Source organism: Martes martes (assembly GCF_963455335.1).
Source record: "Martes martes genome assembly, chromosome: 4".
Lineage (NCBI taxonomy): Eukaryota > Metazoa > Chordata > Mammalia > Carnivora > Mustelidae > Martes > Martes martes.
In genome coordinates, this window is record NC_137891.1 from 101417900 (window position 1) to 101435125 (window position 17226).

The 17226-nt window shown below is 39.1% G+C and overlaps 1 protein-coding gene across 2 annotated transcripts in view; it reads right to left on the reverse strand.

The window, feature by feature from the left end:
• NTNG1 (netrin G1) overlaps nt 1-17226 on the reverse strand; it is a 335602-nt gene that overhangs the window by 129125 nt on the left and 189251 nt on the right. The gene's annotated exons all lie outside the window — the stretch shown is intronic.

The window sequence follows — 17226 nt, forward strand, 5'->3', positions numbered from 1 at the left end:
TTCTTTCAGCAATGTTTTATAGTTTTTAGTGTAAAAATCATTTGCCTTTTTGGTTAAGTTTATTCCTAAGTATTTTATTCTTTTTGATGCTATTGTAAATGGTATTGTTTACATAATTTCCTTTTGGATTGTTCATTGTTATTATATAGAAACACAACAGATATTTGTGTATTGATTTTGAATACTGTAACGCTGCTAAATTTTAACTTTATTGTTAAAACTAATTTTATTCAATGCTATGTTCAATGAATAAAATGTCAAAAATAAAGAAAAACAAAAATGAATCAAATTATCCACAGTTCCTCCACTCTGAGCTAGCTAGCCGTGCAATATGTTCTTTCATTTTCTTTCTCTCTTCTTCTCATAACTATTAATATTTTTAGTCTTCTTTTGCTGCTTAAGAGTATATAATGAACTTGAATTATTTTAGTTAAGACATATGTTCATAAAAGGTCACTGCCTGTTTCCTTATCTCCTTAGCTCAAATTTTTTGAAACCCAACACTGGCTCTATCAATATTTAAAGGCCTCATTTACAAATTGTAAGATGGCTGTTATATATTTTTTAACTACTTAGTTGCTGAACCCAGGAGACAAATGTCATTTGAAGATAGCTTTGGGACAAACAGTGCTACTGCAATTTCACTAAATACTTCTTGGGGGTGGGTGGAAGAGTCCAGTTCTTTTCATGGTCTTGTTCTCACCCAGGAAAGAAATTATGAGTCATGATTTTGGTCTTAAAGCACCAATCAGACAATAATAAAGGAAACATGTGTGTCTGGGTGGAGTAATACTCATTTATCATGAATAGATATATGACTCTGATATCTGAGGTAGATAAATTTTGTTCTCTATCTTTGGTCAATTTGTTGAAGTCTGAAGCTTTGCAATTTTAGCATTTTAGATGAAATGGCATTATCAAAACTATTGGGCTTAGCTCTAGTTCCTTTGTAGTCTTATATAAGGAGTACACAAAGGTGGTCACAGGATGCCAAGTGAGAAGTGTGTAGATACTTAGAATTGTTGGTTTCCATGCTGCTCAAAAGGGTGTTCCACAGACATTCACTTAACCCATCAATAAATATTTGTTGAATTCCTACTATGTGCCAGGCCCAGTGCTAGGCACAGAGGACAGGTCAATGAGTAAAATACAAGTTCCATCTGGGCCTAATTTCTGGTTATGTAACAGTATCATCCTTGGTTAGTTGGTTTAACCATTCTGTTTCACATCCGAAAAAGAGGGAGTTAGATTATGTTATGTCATGGTTTCTTTCAGTTCTAAAAGAAATGATTTTGCAATGCTATGATTCTGACTATTTGGCATACACACTGTCTATATAATTCCAGTACAGGAGGAATTCATGATGCTGTCTATTTCCAACCTGACAAATTGCTGACCTCTTAGACTTCCCCCTCCCATCATCTCTTGACTCACCCTCCCCCTACTTCTTCTCTGTTCCCAGCAACACTGGAAGATTAATAATTACACATGGATGTCACAAATATGTTGTAAGAGCTTCACTTTCTTGATATTCCACTAAAACCAAATGAGTAAAAGCAGCCAGGGCAGCAATCAATTCCTAGACAAGGTGATATCCCTTAGCTGTATTATTTTTGGTTTTACTGGGCTCTCATTTGTTATTCATTAGCATTCCTAAGGAGCAAAAGAAAGGCAACATGCATTTAACTAAAATCAGCCTGTGGTTTCCAGAATATCTTCCAAAGCAAATGAAAAAAAAAATTAAATATGAGTTAATCTTATTTTCTGTTAAATACATGATTTTAGTTTATTGCTGTAATTAGAGTTTGAAAAAGCTTACATTCGAGAGAAATAGAAGTCTTCCAACATCTCTATTTATCTCTGAAACAGGCCAGATTGTACCACTTGGCATTTCATTTTTTATATCTTTGCATCTTCCATCACAATTTCTCAAGCTTAAAAACAAAACAAAAATATCCCTATCTATTCCAATACTGTACTTAATTTCCTATAATTCTTAAAGAAAGATACACAGTACACCCCAAGGTTCAAAAAATAAGAGCAACAGTTAAAAAAAGAAAGGTACTTCCTATCAAGGCCATACTTAAGATAGTCTCATTTTTTTACCCGGTGTAGCAACAATATAGGAAAGATGATAGCTAAAATTAGACCTCACTGCAAAATATCAATCTGTTCTTAGCACTGCAAATAGTTCAAACACACACACTCACACACACAAAATGTTTTCATTTATTTCCTTAAATCATATGAAAAGTCCAATAGCATTAGAGACTGAAGTAAAGGGGTTTTGTTACCCTGCATGATTTCTATTGACGCTAGTTATGGTATTAATAGATGTTTTTTGGCTAAGTTTGGGAGGGTCTGGATAAATAAAATGGAAATGTTTCTTTATCATAGGATATTGCAGGGCCTTTAATTTGCTAATATACATTGTAATTCTCCTAGAAGGACATAACGTAAACATTTTCCAAATGCATTTGACCCTATGACCTTTATTTGAAGAGTAATTCTCAAAAACAAATGCAGTGTAACATTCTTATTTTGTAGATGAGGAGACTCTGCTCATAGTGGTTGGGACTTGCTCTGAGATCACAGAATTAATAACAGAGCTAGAGCTAGAACTCACTTCTCTTGACCCCCAGCCAATGTTTCCTTCTAAAGTAAGACAAAAAATGATTTGAGGTCCTAATGTTTTACTCTCTGTCTTCTCAATACGTTCCTAACACAGTATCAGTTGTCTTGGGTACGGGTCACAAAGCAAGAAAGAGCTGACACAATATTCTGGATTGGGATTTGTGGACCGCTGGGATTTGTGAGGTTCCTATACACAGATTTAAGACCTACTCTGGGGGTGCCTGAGTGGCTCAGTCGATTAAGCGTTTGCCTTCCACTCAGGTCACGATCACGGAGTCCCGGGATTGAACCCTCCACTGGGCTCCCTGCTCAGTGGGGAGTCTGCTTCTCTCTCTGCCCTTACCCCGGCTCACGCTCGTGCTCTCTCTCTCTCAAGTAAATAAATAAAATCTTAAAAAAGTAATAAAAAATAAAACCTAGTCTATCCATTGACTCAATGATTTTCAAGTGGGAATTTCAGGAGCAAATTCATTTCCCAAAACAAGCATTTTAAAATTTTCCTTTCCCCATTGCCACCGATTCAGTGGCCTTATTCAGATAGTTTTCTTACTTATAAAAAGGACACAGAAATAGCAACCATCTTATACGCAATGCAGTTAGTTCTGGTTAAACTAAAATATCTAGTTCTAAAAGTTACTTACTTGAAATATAGACCTATATTGCAATGAAATCAACATATTCACACAATCAAACTGATATGATAAAACCCATTACTATGAAAAAGTCCACGACATTAATACATTTGTTCTTATATCTGGAGAATGAATGAAAATGGTGTCTCTACTGAAAAACTGATTACATATATGCACAAAAACTCTTACACTAAATATAAACCAATGGCCATGACCTCCTAAGTTGTCAGGAAATAACTCTGATCCTAGGGACAAAGAAAACAGCGAGACCAAAGATGTCAACCACTGTCTTAGAATTAAAAGCATGGTTCCAGAAGTTGGACACCAGAGTTGAGCGCATCCCTGTTTTCCATTGTTGGGGTATGCAGAGATAGCCAGAATATAGCTTCTTACAGGAATGCTGAAGTAAGTGAGGGAGGAAATTATTTCACTTTTTAATTATGCGGTATTTTGCCTAACTATCCTTTTGTTTCTTAAAAAAGGAGACATCTTTCCTTTAATGACCCACTAGTTTAAAAAAATCTATGGCACTGGGGAATTAAGGATAAGGAGACAAGCTCTTAAACTGGGTTGTTTTTCTGCACACTAATGAAGTTCATAATTTAATTGGAGGAATTATTAGATACATTCTCTTCTTATAATGGTACAAACCTCAGAGGAAAATGAGCTGCTTATGCATATATTCTCCTTATAATTCAAGAAATCCTCAAGGATTTAAGAAATATGTTCCAAATCAGAATGGCACTCAGTTGTCCACTTAAAATGGGTTCATACCATAAATCTTGATTCTAAGCATTGCCACAGGAGTTAAGTAGCAATTCTTTTGTGTTGTTTTTTATTTTTTATTTTATTTTATTTTAAGATTTTATTTATTCATTTGACAGAGATCACAAGTAGGCAGAGAGGCAGGCAGAGAGAGAGGAAGGGAAGCAGGCTCCCTGCTGAGCAGAGAGCCCGATGCTTGATTCCAGGACCCTGGGATCATGAACTGAGCCGAAGGCAGAGGCTTTAACCCACTGAGCCACCCAGGCACCCTGTTTTTTATTTTTAATTAAGGTTACTAAGCTTTCATCTGAGTGCTCTTTCATCTGAGTGCTCTTATTTACTGAACTTCATTCTTCCTTTAAGAGATTTGAAATTAAAATTTATTTTTTATTATTTTTAAAGATTTTATTTATTTATTTGACAGAGAGAAAGAGATCACAAATAGGCAGAGAGGCTGGCAGAGAGAGAAGGGGAAGCAGGCTCCTCGCTGACCAGAGAGCCTGATGCGGGGCTCGATCCCAGGATCCTGAAACCATGATCTGAGCCAAAGGCAAAGGCTTAACTCACTGAGCCACCCAGGAGCCCCTGAAATTAAATTTTAAAAATTTGGACGGTAAAATGGTTAAATATTCGTTTAACTTGAAATAAAAGACTCGAGCATAGGATCATTGACTGCAAATTTATGAAATGTTATTATATGAAAGAAGTAGTACACTTATTCACTACAGTTCCAGAAGAGATAATGTGGACTAATATACGGAAGTTAAAAGGAAAAGCACATTATTCTCAATTGAAAGGTAAATTCTCTTAAAATAAGCTAGGGTAGGGAGGAGTCAAGATGGCGGAGAAGTAGCAGGCTGAGACGACATCGGGTAGCAGGAGATCAGCTAGATAGCTTATCTAACCATTGTGAACACCTACAAATCCAACAGGAAATCGAAGAGAAGAAGAGCAACAATCCCAGAAACAGAAAATCGATCACTTTCTGAAAGGTAGGACCTGCGGAGAAGTGAATCCAAAGCGACGGGAAGATAGACCCCGGGGGGAGGGGCCAGCACCCGGCAAGCGGCGGAGCGACGGAGCACAAAATCGGGACTTTTAAAAGTCGGCTCCACTGGGAGACATCGCTCCAGAGGCTAAACTGGGGGGAAACCCAGGCGGGGTCAGCATAACCCCAGGACCCGCGGGGTCACAGAAGGACTGGGGGTGTCTGAGTGCCGCAGAGCTCGCAGGTATTAGAGCGGGGAAGCCGGCTACAGCGACAAAGCCGAGGAGTGAGCTCTAAGCCCAGGGTTACCTTGTGCCGGTCGCAGGCTGGGTGGGCTCGGAGCGCGGCCGGAGGCCACGGAGACAAAAGCGACCCGGCGCTTTTCTCCAGCTCCAACAATTGACTGCTTTCCTCGAGGCGCGACCGCAAGCCAGGGAGGAGGGGCTATTGGGCGCTTTGCTCTGAGAGCGCACTGAGGAGCGGAACCCCAAGCTCTCGGCTCCTCCGGGCCGAGAGATTGGGAGGCCGCCATCTTCATTCCCGTCCTCCGGAACTCTACGGAAAGCGCTCAGGGAACAAAAGCTCCCGAAAGCAAACCCGAGCGGATCCCTTAGTCCGGCCCCTGGCAAGGGTGGTGCAATTCCGCCTGTGGCAAGGACACTTGAGAATCACTACAACAGGCCCCTCCCCCAGAAGATCAACAAGAAACCGATCCAAAACCAACTTCAGTCACCAAGAACAGCGGAATTCCACAGCAGGAGAAAGCAAATCCTACCTGGACAAAATGACAAGGCGGAAAAACTCACCTCAAAAAAAAGAACAAGAGGCCGTACCGAAGGCTGGAGACCTAATCAATACAGACATAGGTAGCATGACAGATCTAGAGTTCAGAATGACAATTCTCAAGGTTCTAGCTGGGCTCGAAAAAGGCATAGAAGATATTAGAGAAACCCTCTCCGGAGAGATAAAAGCCCTTTCTGGAGAAATAAAAGAACTAAAATCTAACCAAGTTGAAATCAAAAAAGCTATTCATGAGGTGCAATCAAAAATGGAAGCTCTCACTGCCAGGATAAATGAGGCAGAAGAAAGAATTAGTGACATAGAAGACCAAATGACAGAGAATAAAGAAGCTGAGCAAAAGAGAGACAAACAACTACTGGAACACGAGGAGAGGATTCGAGAGATAAGTGACACCATAAGACGACACAACATTAGAATAATTGGGATTCCAGAAGAAGAAGAAAGAGAGAGGGGAGCAGAAGGTATATTGGAGACAATTATTGGAGAGAATTTCCCTAATATGGCAAAGGGAACAAACATCAAAATCCAGGAAATGCTAAGAACGCCCCTCAAAATCAATAAAAATAGGTCCACACCTCGTCACCTGATAGTAAAATTAACAAGTCTTAGCGACAAAGAGAAAATCCTGAAAGCAGCCCGGGAAAAGAAGTCTGTAACATACAAGGGTAAAAACATTAGATTGGCAGCGGACCTATCCACAGAGACCTGGCAGGCCAGAAAGAACTGGCATGATATATTCAGAGCACTAAACAAGAAAAACATGCAGCCAAGAATACTATATCCGGCTAGGCTATCATTGAAAATAGAAGGAGAGATAAAGAGCTTCCAGGACAAACAAAAGCTGAAAGAATTTGCAAACACCAAACCAGCTCTACAGGAAATATTGAAAGGGGTCCTCTAAGCAAAGAGAGACCCTAAAAGTAGTAGATCAGAAAGAAACAGAAACAATATACAGTAACAATCACCTTACAGGCAATACAATGGCACTAAATTCATATCTCTCAATAGTTACCCTGAATGTTAATGGGCTAAATGCCCCAATCAAAAGACACAGGGTATCAGAATGGATAAAAAAACAAAACCCATCAATATGCTGCCTACAAGAAACTCATTTTAGACCCGAAGACACCTCCAGATTTAAAGTGAGGGGGTGGAAAACAATGTACCATGCTAATGGACATCAGAAGAAAGCTGGGGTGGCAATCCTTATATCAGATCAATTAGATTTTAAGCCAAAGACTATAATAAGAGATGAGGAAGGACACTATATCATACTCAAAGGGTCTGTCCAACAAGAAGATCTAACAATCTTAAATATCTATGCCCCTAACATGGGAGCAGCCAACTATATAAACCAATTAATAACAAAATCAAAGAAATACATCGACAGTAATACAGTAATAGCAGGGGACTTTAACACTCCCCTCACTGAAATGGACAGATCATCTAAGCAAAAGATCAACAAGGAAATAAAGGCCTTAAATGACACACTGGACCAGATGGACATCACAGATATATTCAGAACATTCCATCCCAAAGCAACAGAATATACATTCTTCTCTAGTGCACATGGAACATTCTCCAGAATAGACCACATCCTGGGTCATAAATCAGGTCTCAATCGGTACCAAAAGATCGAGATCATTCCCTGCATATTTTCAGACCACAATGCTCTGAAGCTCGAACTCAATCACAAGAGGAAATTTGGAAAGAACGCAAATACATGGAGACTAAACAGCATCCTTCTAAAAAATGAATGGGTCAACCAGGAAATTAAAGAAGAATTGAAAAAATTCATGGAAACAAATGATAATGAAAACACAACAGTTCAAAATCTGTGGGACACAACAAAGGCAGTCCTGAGAGGAAAATATATAGCAGTGCAAGCCTTTCTCAAGAAACAAGAAAGGTCTCAAATACACAACCTAACCCTACACCTAAAGGAGCTGGAGAGAGAACAACAAAGAAAGCCTAAACCCAGCAGGAGAAGAGAAATCATAAAGATCAGAGCAGAAATCAATGAAATAGAAACTAAAAAAACAATAGAACAAATCAACAAAACTAGGAGCTGGTTCTTTGAAAGAATTAATAAAATTGATAAGCCCCTGGCCAGACTTATCAAAAAGAAAAGAGAAAGGACGCAAATAAATAAAATCATGAATGAAAGAGGAGAGATCACAACCAACACCAAAGAAATACAAACAATTATAAGAACATACTACGAGCAACTCTATGGCAACAAATTTGACAACCTGGAAGAAATGGATATATTTCTAGAGATGTATAAACTACCACAACTGAACCAGGAAGAAATAGATAACCTGAACAGACCCATAACCAGTAAGGAGATTGAAACAGTCATCAAAAATCTCCAAACAAACAAAAGTCCAGGACCAGACGGCTTCCCAGGGGAATTCTACCAAACATTTAAAGAAGAATTAATTCCTATTCTCCTGAAACTGTTCCAAAAAATAGAAATGGAAGGAAAACTTCCAAACTCATTCTATGAGGCCAGCATCACCTTGATCCCAAAACCAGACAAGGATCCCACCAAAAAAGAGAATTACAGACCAATATCCTTGATGAACACAGATGCGAAAATTCTCACCAAAATACTGGCCAATAGGATCCAACAGTACATTAAAAGGATTATTCACCACGACCAAGTGGGATTTATTCCAGGGCTGCAAGGTTGGTTCAACATCCGCAAATCCATCAATGTGATACAATACATTAATAAAAGAAAGAGTAAGAACCATATGATACTCTCAATAGATGCTGAAAAAGCGTTTGACAAAGTGCAGCATCCCTTCCTGATTAAAACTCTTCAAAGTGTAGGGATAGAAGGCACATACCTCAATATTATCAAAGCCATCTATGAAAAACCCACCGCAAATATCATTCTCAATGGAGAAAAACTGAAAGCTTTTCCGCTAAGGTCAGGAACACGGCAGGGATGTCCGTTATCACCACTGCTGTTCAATATAGTACTAGAAGTCCTAGCCTCAGCAATCAGACAACAAAAAGAAATTAAAGGCATCCAAATCGGCAAAGAAGAAGTCAAACTATCACTCTTTGCAGATGATATGATACTATATGTGGAAAACCCAAAAGGCTCCACTCCAAAACTGCTAGAACTTATACAGGAATTCAGTAAAGTGTCAGGATATAAAGTCAATGCACAGAAATCAGTAGCATTTCTTTACACTAACAACAAGACAGAAGAAAGAGAAATTGAGGAGTCAGTCCCATTTACAATCGTACCCAAAACCATAAGATACCTAGGAATAAATCTAACCAAAGAGGCAAAGAATCTATACTCAGAAAACTATAAAGTACTCATGAAAGAAATTGAGGAAGACACAAAGAAATGGAAAAATATTCCATGCTCATGGATTGGAAGAACAAATATTGTGAAAATGTCTATTCTACCTAAAGCAATCTACACATTTAATGCAATCCCTATCAAAATCCCATCCATTTTTTTTAAAGAAATAGAACAAATAATCCTAAAATTTATATGGAACCAGAAAAGACCTCGAATAGCCAAAGGAATATTGAAAAAGAAAGCCAAAGTCGGTGGCATCACAATTCCAGACTTCAAGCTCTATTACAAAGCTGTCATCATCAAGACAGTATGGTACTGGCACAAAAACAGACATATAGACCAATGGAACAGAATAGAGAGCCCAGAAATAGACCCTCAACTCTATGGTCAACTAATCTTCGACAAAGCAGGAAAGAATATCCAATGGAAAAAAGACAGCCTCTTCAACAAATGGTGCTGGGAAAATTGGACAGCCACATGCAGAAAAATGAAATTGGACTATTTCCTTACACCACACACAAAAATAGACTCAAAGTGGATGAAGGACCTCAATGTGCGAAAGGAATCTATCAAAATCCTTGAGGACAATGCAGGCAGCAACCTCTTTGACCTCCACCGCAGCAACTTCTTCCTAGGAACATCGCCAAAGGCAACAGAAGCAAGGGCAAAAATGAACTATTGGGATTTCATCAAGATCAAAAGCTTTTGCACAGCAAAGGAAACAGTTAACAAAACCAAAAGACAACTGACAGAATGGGAGAAGATATTTGCAAACGACATATCAGATAAAGGGCTCATATCCAAAATCTATAAAGAGCTTATCAAACTCAATACCCAAAGAACAAATAATCCAGTCAAGAAATGGGCAGAGGACATGAACAGACATTTCTGCAAGGAAGACATCCAGATGGCCAACAGACACATGAAAAAATGCTCCACATCACTCGGCATCAGGGAAATACAAATCAAAACCACAATGAGATACCACCTCACACCAGTCAGAATGGCTAAAATTAACAAGTCAAGAAATGACAGATGCTGGCGAGGATGCGGAGAGAGGGGAACCCTCCTACACTGTTGGTGGGAATGCAAGCTGGTGCAACCACTCTGGAAAACAGTGTGGAGGTTCCTCAAAAAACTGAAAATAGAGCTACCCTACGACCCAGCAATTGCACTCCTGGGTATATATCCTAAAGATACAAACGTGGTGCTCCGAAGGGGCACGTGCACCCGAATGTTTATAGCAGCAATGTCCACAATAGCCAAACTGTGGAAAGCGCCTAGATGTCCATCAACAGATGAATGGATAAAGAAGATGTGGTATATATACACAATGGAATACTATGCAGCCATCAAAAGACATGAAATCTTGCCATTTGCGACGACGTGGATGGAACTAGAGGGTATCATGCTTAGCGAAATAAGTCAATCGGAGAAATATAACTATCATATGATCTCTTTGATATGAGGAAGTGGAGATGCAAGGTGGGGGGGTTTGGGGGGAGGTAGGAAAAGAAAAAATGAAAAGATGGGATTGGGAGGGAGACAAACCATAAAAGACTCTATCTCAAGAAACAGACTGAGGGTTGCGGGGGGGAAGGGGGATGGGAGAGGGTGGTGGGGAAATGGACATTGGGGAGGGTATGGGCTATGATGAGTGCTGTGAAATGTGTAAACCAGACGATTCACAGACCTGTACCCCTGGGGATAAAAATACATTATATGTTTATTAAAATAAAAAATTAAAAAAAAATTTTTTTTTTCTGCAAAAAAAAAAAAAATAAGCTAGGGTAGCTGGTCTTTTCCAAGTTTATCCATTAATATCTGTGGTTTGTTTTGTGTTTAATGATGCCTATTAAGCAGAAGTGGTTGCAGGTATTAAGTTTGTGGAAAAATATGGGGGGAAATTAACATTTAGAAAATTCGGTTCATTTCTTTACTTTTTTGCTTCCCTCAGAAAACAAGAAACTAACATCAGAATTTTATTTTAGCTGTGAAGCACTTAGATCTAACACATAAGCACCTAGATCTAACACAGAAATTAGTTATGTGTTAATTGGATATATTAGTCCAATCATGCATTATAAAATTGGTAAAAATGAGTTAAGAAGTTAGGGTTCAGATAAACACACAGCTTTCTGGTAGAGTGAAATACAGAGCTGGGAGTCAGAGGGAGTGTGACTCCCAGAACATTCCAAGAAAGGCAGAGCCACAAGACTCACTGATACGTTGTTGCCATTGAAAGATGGCCCCTTTGAGAACATTCTAGGTCTTCTGTATGGATTGAACTCACTTCAGGCTAGTGTGGCTGGAAGAGCGTAATGTAGACAGTATGAGGTTTGTAATTAGCAGCATGATTTGTCACTTTATTATGTGTGGATGTTTAAAAAAAAAAGCATGGAATTTCTCTGTTCCTCGGTCTTCTCATCTGAAAAATGGAGTTATGTACCTGCCTGCTTCACAAATTTCTTGTGAAGATTCAAAAAAAGAAGGTACCTGCCAAGAACCTTGTAACCAGAGTGCCATACAAATGCAAAGGGTGGGGGCGCCCGGGTGGCTCAACAAATGTAAAGGGTCGTTACTTAAATATTAATGGGGGCTATTGAATGACCTTAATTCATCCCCTCTTTTCTGATTTCCTCCTAATTCCCTGATTATTTCTCAATTTCCATCAGAAATTACATCTTACATGACAGTATTCCAGAGTTCTGTAAATGTTCTATAAGTGACCATAGTTGTTTATAATTACAAGGGAAAACACCCTATTATATCATTGTCCCCCATTCCCTGAACTTCAACCATCACAAGGAAGGTGGTAATTTCCAAACTTACACTTCTGTCTCAAACGTCTCTCTGCAACAGCAGAGCAGTACTTTTAAATCCTTGACTGGACTCATCATTGGGATTCCTACCAAAGTATTTCCTTCAGCCCTTCTTTACTCAAAATCTGATTGGTCACCAAGTCCTATTGACTTCGTACATAGCTCGTTCAAACCCTTATGTGATGATGGCTTTTGTGGGATTTAGAGAGATTTTCTAGATTCCCCATTTGGGCATCAGGACTTGGAGTTACAGCTGCTCTCCTGCTGAGCCACGTTGCTGCTGTCCTTGTCTTATGCAGTTCCTCACTAACTTCAGCTGCACTGAAATATCCTCTAATACCATTGCTTTACCATGTTTCTCACCTGCACTTCATTGCTCTATGAGAATCCACATCATTTTAGATTTCCTAGCACATGGGGAGCTCAGAGGCCAAGAAGCCAGAATCCTTTAATGCTTCTTGGAGACGCTGAAGATCCACAGAAAGAAGATGGAAGGGCTTCCCCAGGATTTGTCCACTCAGGCCAGTTCTCAACTATCTGGATTTCCTTAACAGGCTGTGCTGTTCTTAAGCATAACTGGTCACCTAGAACAGCCATTCCACCCTGGCTACTTGGCATTCCACAGCACGGATTTCAAGTTGCCATGCAAGTGTGACATCCTCATCAAAGCTTTTCGTAGGCTTTGCAGATTACATGAGTAGAGCCTTCCCTGTCATCACATTCACGTGGCAAAAGCACTGGACCCAAGTTGCTTTTTTTTCCCCCCATGTCTGTGCCCATTCTGGTTTCAGCTCCTTGAGAGCGTTGATTATGCCTTGTACATCTCTATATACCCACCATCTAAGCCAGCATCCATCCCAGTTTATCTTGTTTATCTTGGAGATAAACAATGGGGCACAGAAGACAAAATCAATTCTGTAAACCGGAAGGGACAGCTAACTACCTGTGAGGTGCTTGGGCTAACAGCTAACTACCTGTGAGGTGCTTGGGCTGGCACAGCAAGGGGTAAGAAATGAATAAACACCACAGAGAAAAAAATTATGATAAAAATTATGAAAAAAATTATTGATAATTATGTTCAGAAATATTGTGTAATGAGGCAAGTAATGGAGATGTGGGTTAGAGTTTTCTAGGTCACTGAGAAAAGTTCTGAAAATTCCATCCTAAAGTTTTTGAGGTTGAAAAAGATTTTCTATTATCTTAGTCTGAAATCAGTAGCCTGATACATTGCTGGTAGCACATCTAACAGATAAATGAGCACATTGTCAAATGTTCATTTGTCTTTCAGATTTAACAATTATTATAATAAATCACATTATTTCCTTGAAACTGTTCATCTCAAAGAAACAATAAATAATGCTGAGTTAATAGACTACAAAACCTATGCATCTGACAAAGATAGTGTTCAACTTTTCAACTAATTTAATTATGGAAAGCTTAGAAGGAAACAAAATATTTAAAAATCAAAATTTCTAGTTGTGTAACTAAGAAAACATTTTATACATTATCTATATTTAACAGCCTATGAATTGAACTCCCTGTCTGTATAAAAAGATGTTCAGAACAAATATCTACTCTTCATTTCTCCTCTCACCTCTCATCTGGGTAGATTTTATTTATGCATTAGACGACCTTTTTGGCCATTAGAACCATCTTGCTTCAACAGTTAATTAACACAAGTACCATAATTTAATACAGTTAATGCTACTTGATGCCCTTTAATGTACCTTCCATTAGTGATATTATTGTAGTATTACCCTGTAAATTAAAATGAGATCAAGACTAAGAGAGCCACTCTTTAATTAAGGTACTGGCACACTGCACTCGTCTATTATTCACTAGAGAAAATCACCCTGATTTACTGAAGTAGGACAACCATAAGTCAGAATTAGTCCATGAAGATTATTAGGTTTATTGAACAATGTAAGTACTATGGAGTCGCTGAGATTGCCAACAGCCATGTTTCCTCTTTTCCCTCCATTATCTTAATAAATACACAATGAAAGGGAGTAAATGGAAGCAAAATAAGTATGCAGCCAAAGAGGCATAAAATTTTTATGATGGGATTATAGTTTTTGTCACCAGTAAATAGGTATGTGATGTGTGGCATGCTAAAAGGAACATAAATGCTACATTCTTCTAATAACAATCAAAACATTACTTTTACACCAAATAGTAACCAGTATGAAACACAAAGGCCGTGTGCACACGTGCATGAGAAGCTGAGAATTGGAATTTATTGTCAATTCAAAGATTCTCTACCTGTGTTTGTTTCATAGCTGAAAAATCTTGTATTGCTTGTATCGTATCTTTTATGGATATCTTCCCACTTTCCCCAAATAATTCACGCCAATTCCCACATTACGGTGTGGGTAGTAGTAGAGTAAGAAGTCAAAAAGTATCCTTATAATGATCAGATATATTCACGTAATGGGGTGTTAAATGCTGCAGTCGTTTCAGGGATGGTAGAGAGAGGGTTGAGGGAAACAAAGGCCTGTTACATTTTGGAAAGTTTCTATTGATGATGTCTTTGAAAAGGAACCCTTAGAACTTTCCTTTGGGTATCATCAATTAATATTCAATCTTTCTACAGATGATTTGCTATCTATGAAACAGATGACCTAGACCACTAATCCTACTGAAGTTTTCAAGGGTAAAATGTACAGATAGATCAGCTTCTGTACTGAAAGGCTCATGCACCAGGGGCGGCTCAACCGCTCTCTTTACTGCCTCCATTTCCCTTATATAACTTAAAAGCTGGAGACACGCCTGAGCCGTCAGGCCTTGCTTCCTTAGTCTCACCCCTAAGATAAAAATACCCAAGCCATCTGGTGCCTAGCACGGTACACGCCAGCATCAGTTTTGCCCTGAGGAATTTGGACAGAGTTTAGAGGTGACAGAGGGGGCCCTTATGGAAGGAGCTCACCTCTACTGGACCTTTCCCTCTTGCCCAGCTGCTTCCTCACTAGCTTACAGTTGACTGGTGAACAGGAAAAGACGGCAGAGGTGAGTCCCAGAGAAGGGAGGATGTCTCCTGCAACTTCCCCAGAGTCCATGAGATGCAGTTGGAGGGTACTAGCAAGATCATAGATAAAAGAAAAGTGGTAAATGTGGTGGGAGTCTACTTTTCTAACATGCCACTTTTAAGGGATAGTATCTCTGACCCCCATAGAGAAGACATAAAAATTCCTGTCACTTTAAAGCATATTTACACCGTCTTTCTTAAATAATCAGAGGAAACAAAAATCAATGTGCAGGGGCACCTGGATGGCTCAGTGGGTTAAGCCTCTGCCTTTGGCTCGGGTCATGATCCCAGGGGTCCTGGGAGTAAGCCCCGCATCGGGCTCCCTGCTCAGTGGGAAGCCTGCTTCCTCCTCTCTCTCTGCCTGCCTCTTAGCCTACTTGTGATCTCTGTCTGTCAAATAAACAAATAAAATCTTTAAAAAAAAATGAATGTGCAGTAACACAAATAAGCTCCAACAATGTTTACTTCCCAACCAAAAGCTTCACACAACTGCCTTCTTTACCAGTGGAAGATGAGACAATGCTTGCAGAAGTTGGACTCTAAGGATTTTGGCTTGGATTATAAACGTCTCAAACTGCAGGAAAACTGAATTAGATGATTTTATCTAACAGTGAAGATCACACTAGGATTCAAATTCAAACCTCAGCTTATGAATTTTGACACTTATTCTTGTAGATGAACCGAATACTTGTTACTTTGTTGTAGAATGCTATGGTTAATAATATCAACATCCATTATTTTTATATATTGTAGTCCCCAAGAAGAACTGGAAACTGATGATCACTTACAAAAATATTTAGGAGTATAATGGCTACATTTTACTATAAATAGCCAACTCATATTTCAGGCCACAGTTCCAGATTATCCTCTGGTTGTGCCCTGCTGATCCGTAGGCTTTCCTCTATACCCTGCAACCTACAAGTTCAGTGCTGTACCAGTGCCTACTTCTCTCAGAAATACTATTTTGCTTTCGAGAAATCTTCATCGTATGTCACCAAGATCTTAGTTAGCCATTTTTAAAGAGGCTCCATTGCTAAAGACTCCTGACTCTTCCGGGAGGAACATCCAGTTCCTGCTAATTCCCACAGTTCGGAATCTGAAACCTCTACTACTACACTGAGGTCATGCCCACCACTCCATTCTGTGTGCCCATTACGACTTTCACCTTAACATCAGTGGTCTCTCCTTCCTTCTACTGTACAGATACAATACTATTAAAAAAGATAGGTTCAGTCAACTCTCAGAAAGACCAGGGAGTCTCAACACTTCTCCAGTTTCTGAGGACTGGGCTATCTTAAGGAATGTTGGATGCCAATTCACTTAATGGAGCCTGCTGCACTTGTTTAAATTTTAGGATTGCCTAATGAGAACTGTGTGATTTATGGGCCATTTATATTCTTAACCTCATCTATTCTGACTTGAAGCTCTCTCAGCATTTTTAGAATGATTATTGCTTTGCTTTCTCTTTTTTCCATTTTGCTGTATACCTCACTGATTTTTAGTTTTCTCAACCAATTACTTCATGCTTCAACTGTCAGTTGGTTATTTGGTTACCAACCATACCACAGTTAAGAAATCTGGTTGAACAGCTCTACCTTGGAGGTCCCAGTTCTTATTACTTGAGTTTTTCATTAAAGCATCCTCAAAATTCTTGGAAACTTGCTCAAGTGTGTCTCTGATGTATTATCAAAACCAAAGATATGCCTGACGGTGACCGCTAATGGTTTTAAACTCTGGTCCATCTGTATTTAACCCCCAAAATGAAGGGAGCCTGCCTCAGGTCCATATTTAAGTGGCAGCATATCTTTTTAAGGCAATAACCACAAAAACCCCGAAAAGCAGAGTTCACTCCTTTTTAACAAATGCATTGTGCTTCCTAAGTGCTTTTGGTTCCAATTTAATAAATTTAAAGGGATATAACTCACAGTTCAGAAACTGTGCTTTGTGCAATGCAATGAAACGTAAACGGAGAGAGATACCATGTTGAAATCCTATCTGGCATTTGAAAACAATGGAAAGATGTACTTTTTGTTTTTTGGTATCTTTTAAAGAGCAGGTGGCTTTGTTCCCCCTGGCTTCACTGCCTTAAAGATTTAAACCATCCACTGATCTAGGGAGTTCCTTTGACTCAAATAAGATGCTACTTTTTTTTTTTTTCCCCCTCCCCTCCTGTTTAAATTCTAAGAAATCCTGCCAGGTTCAGGTTCAGTGACAGTGAGTCTGGGATCACA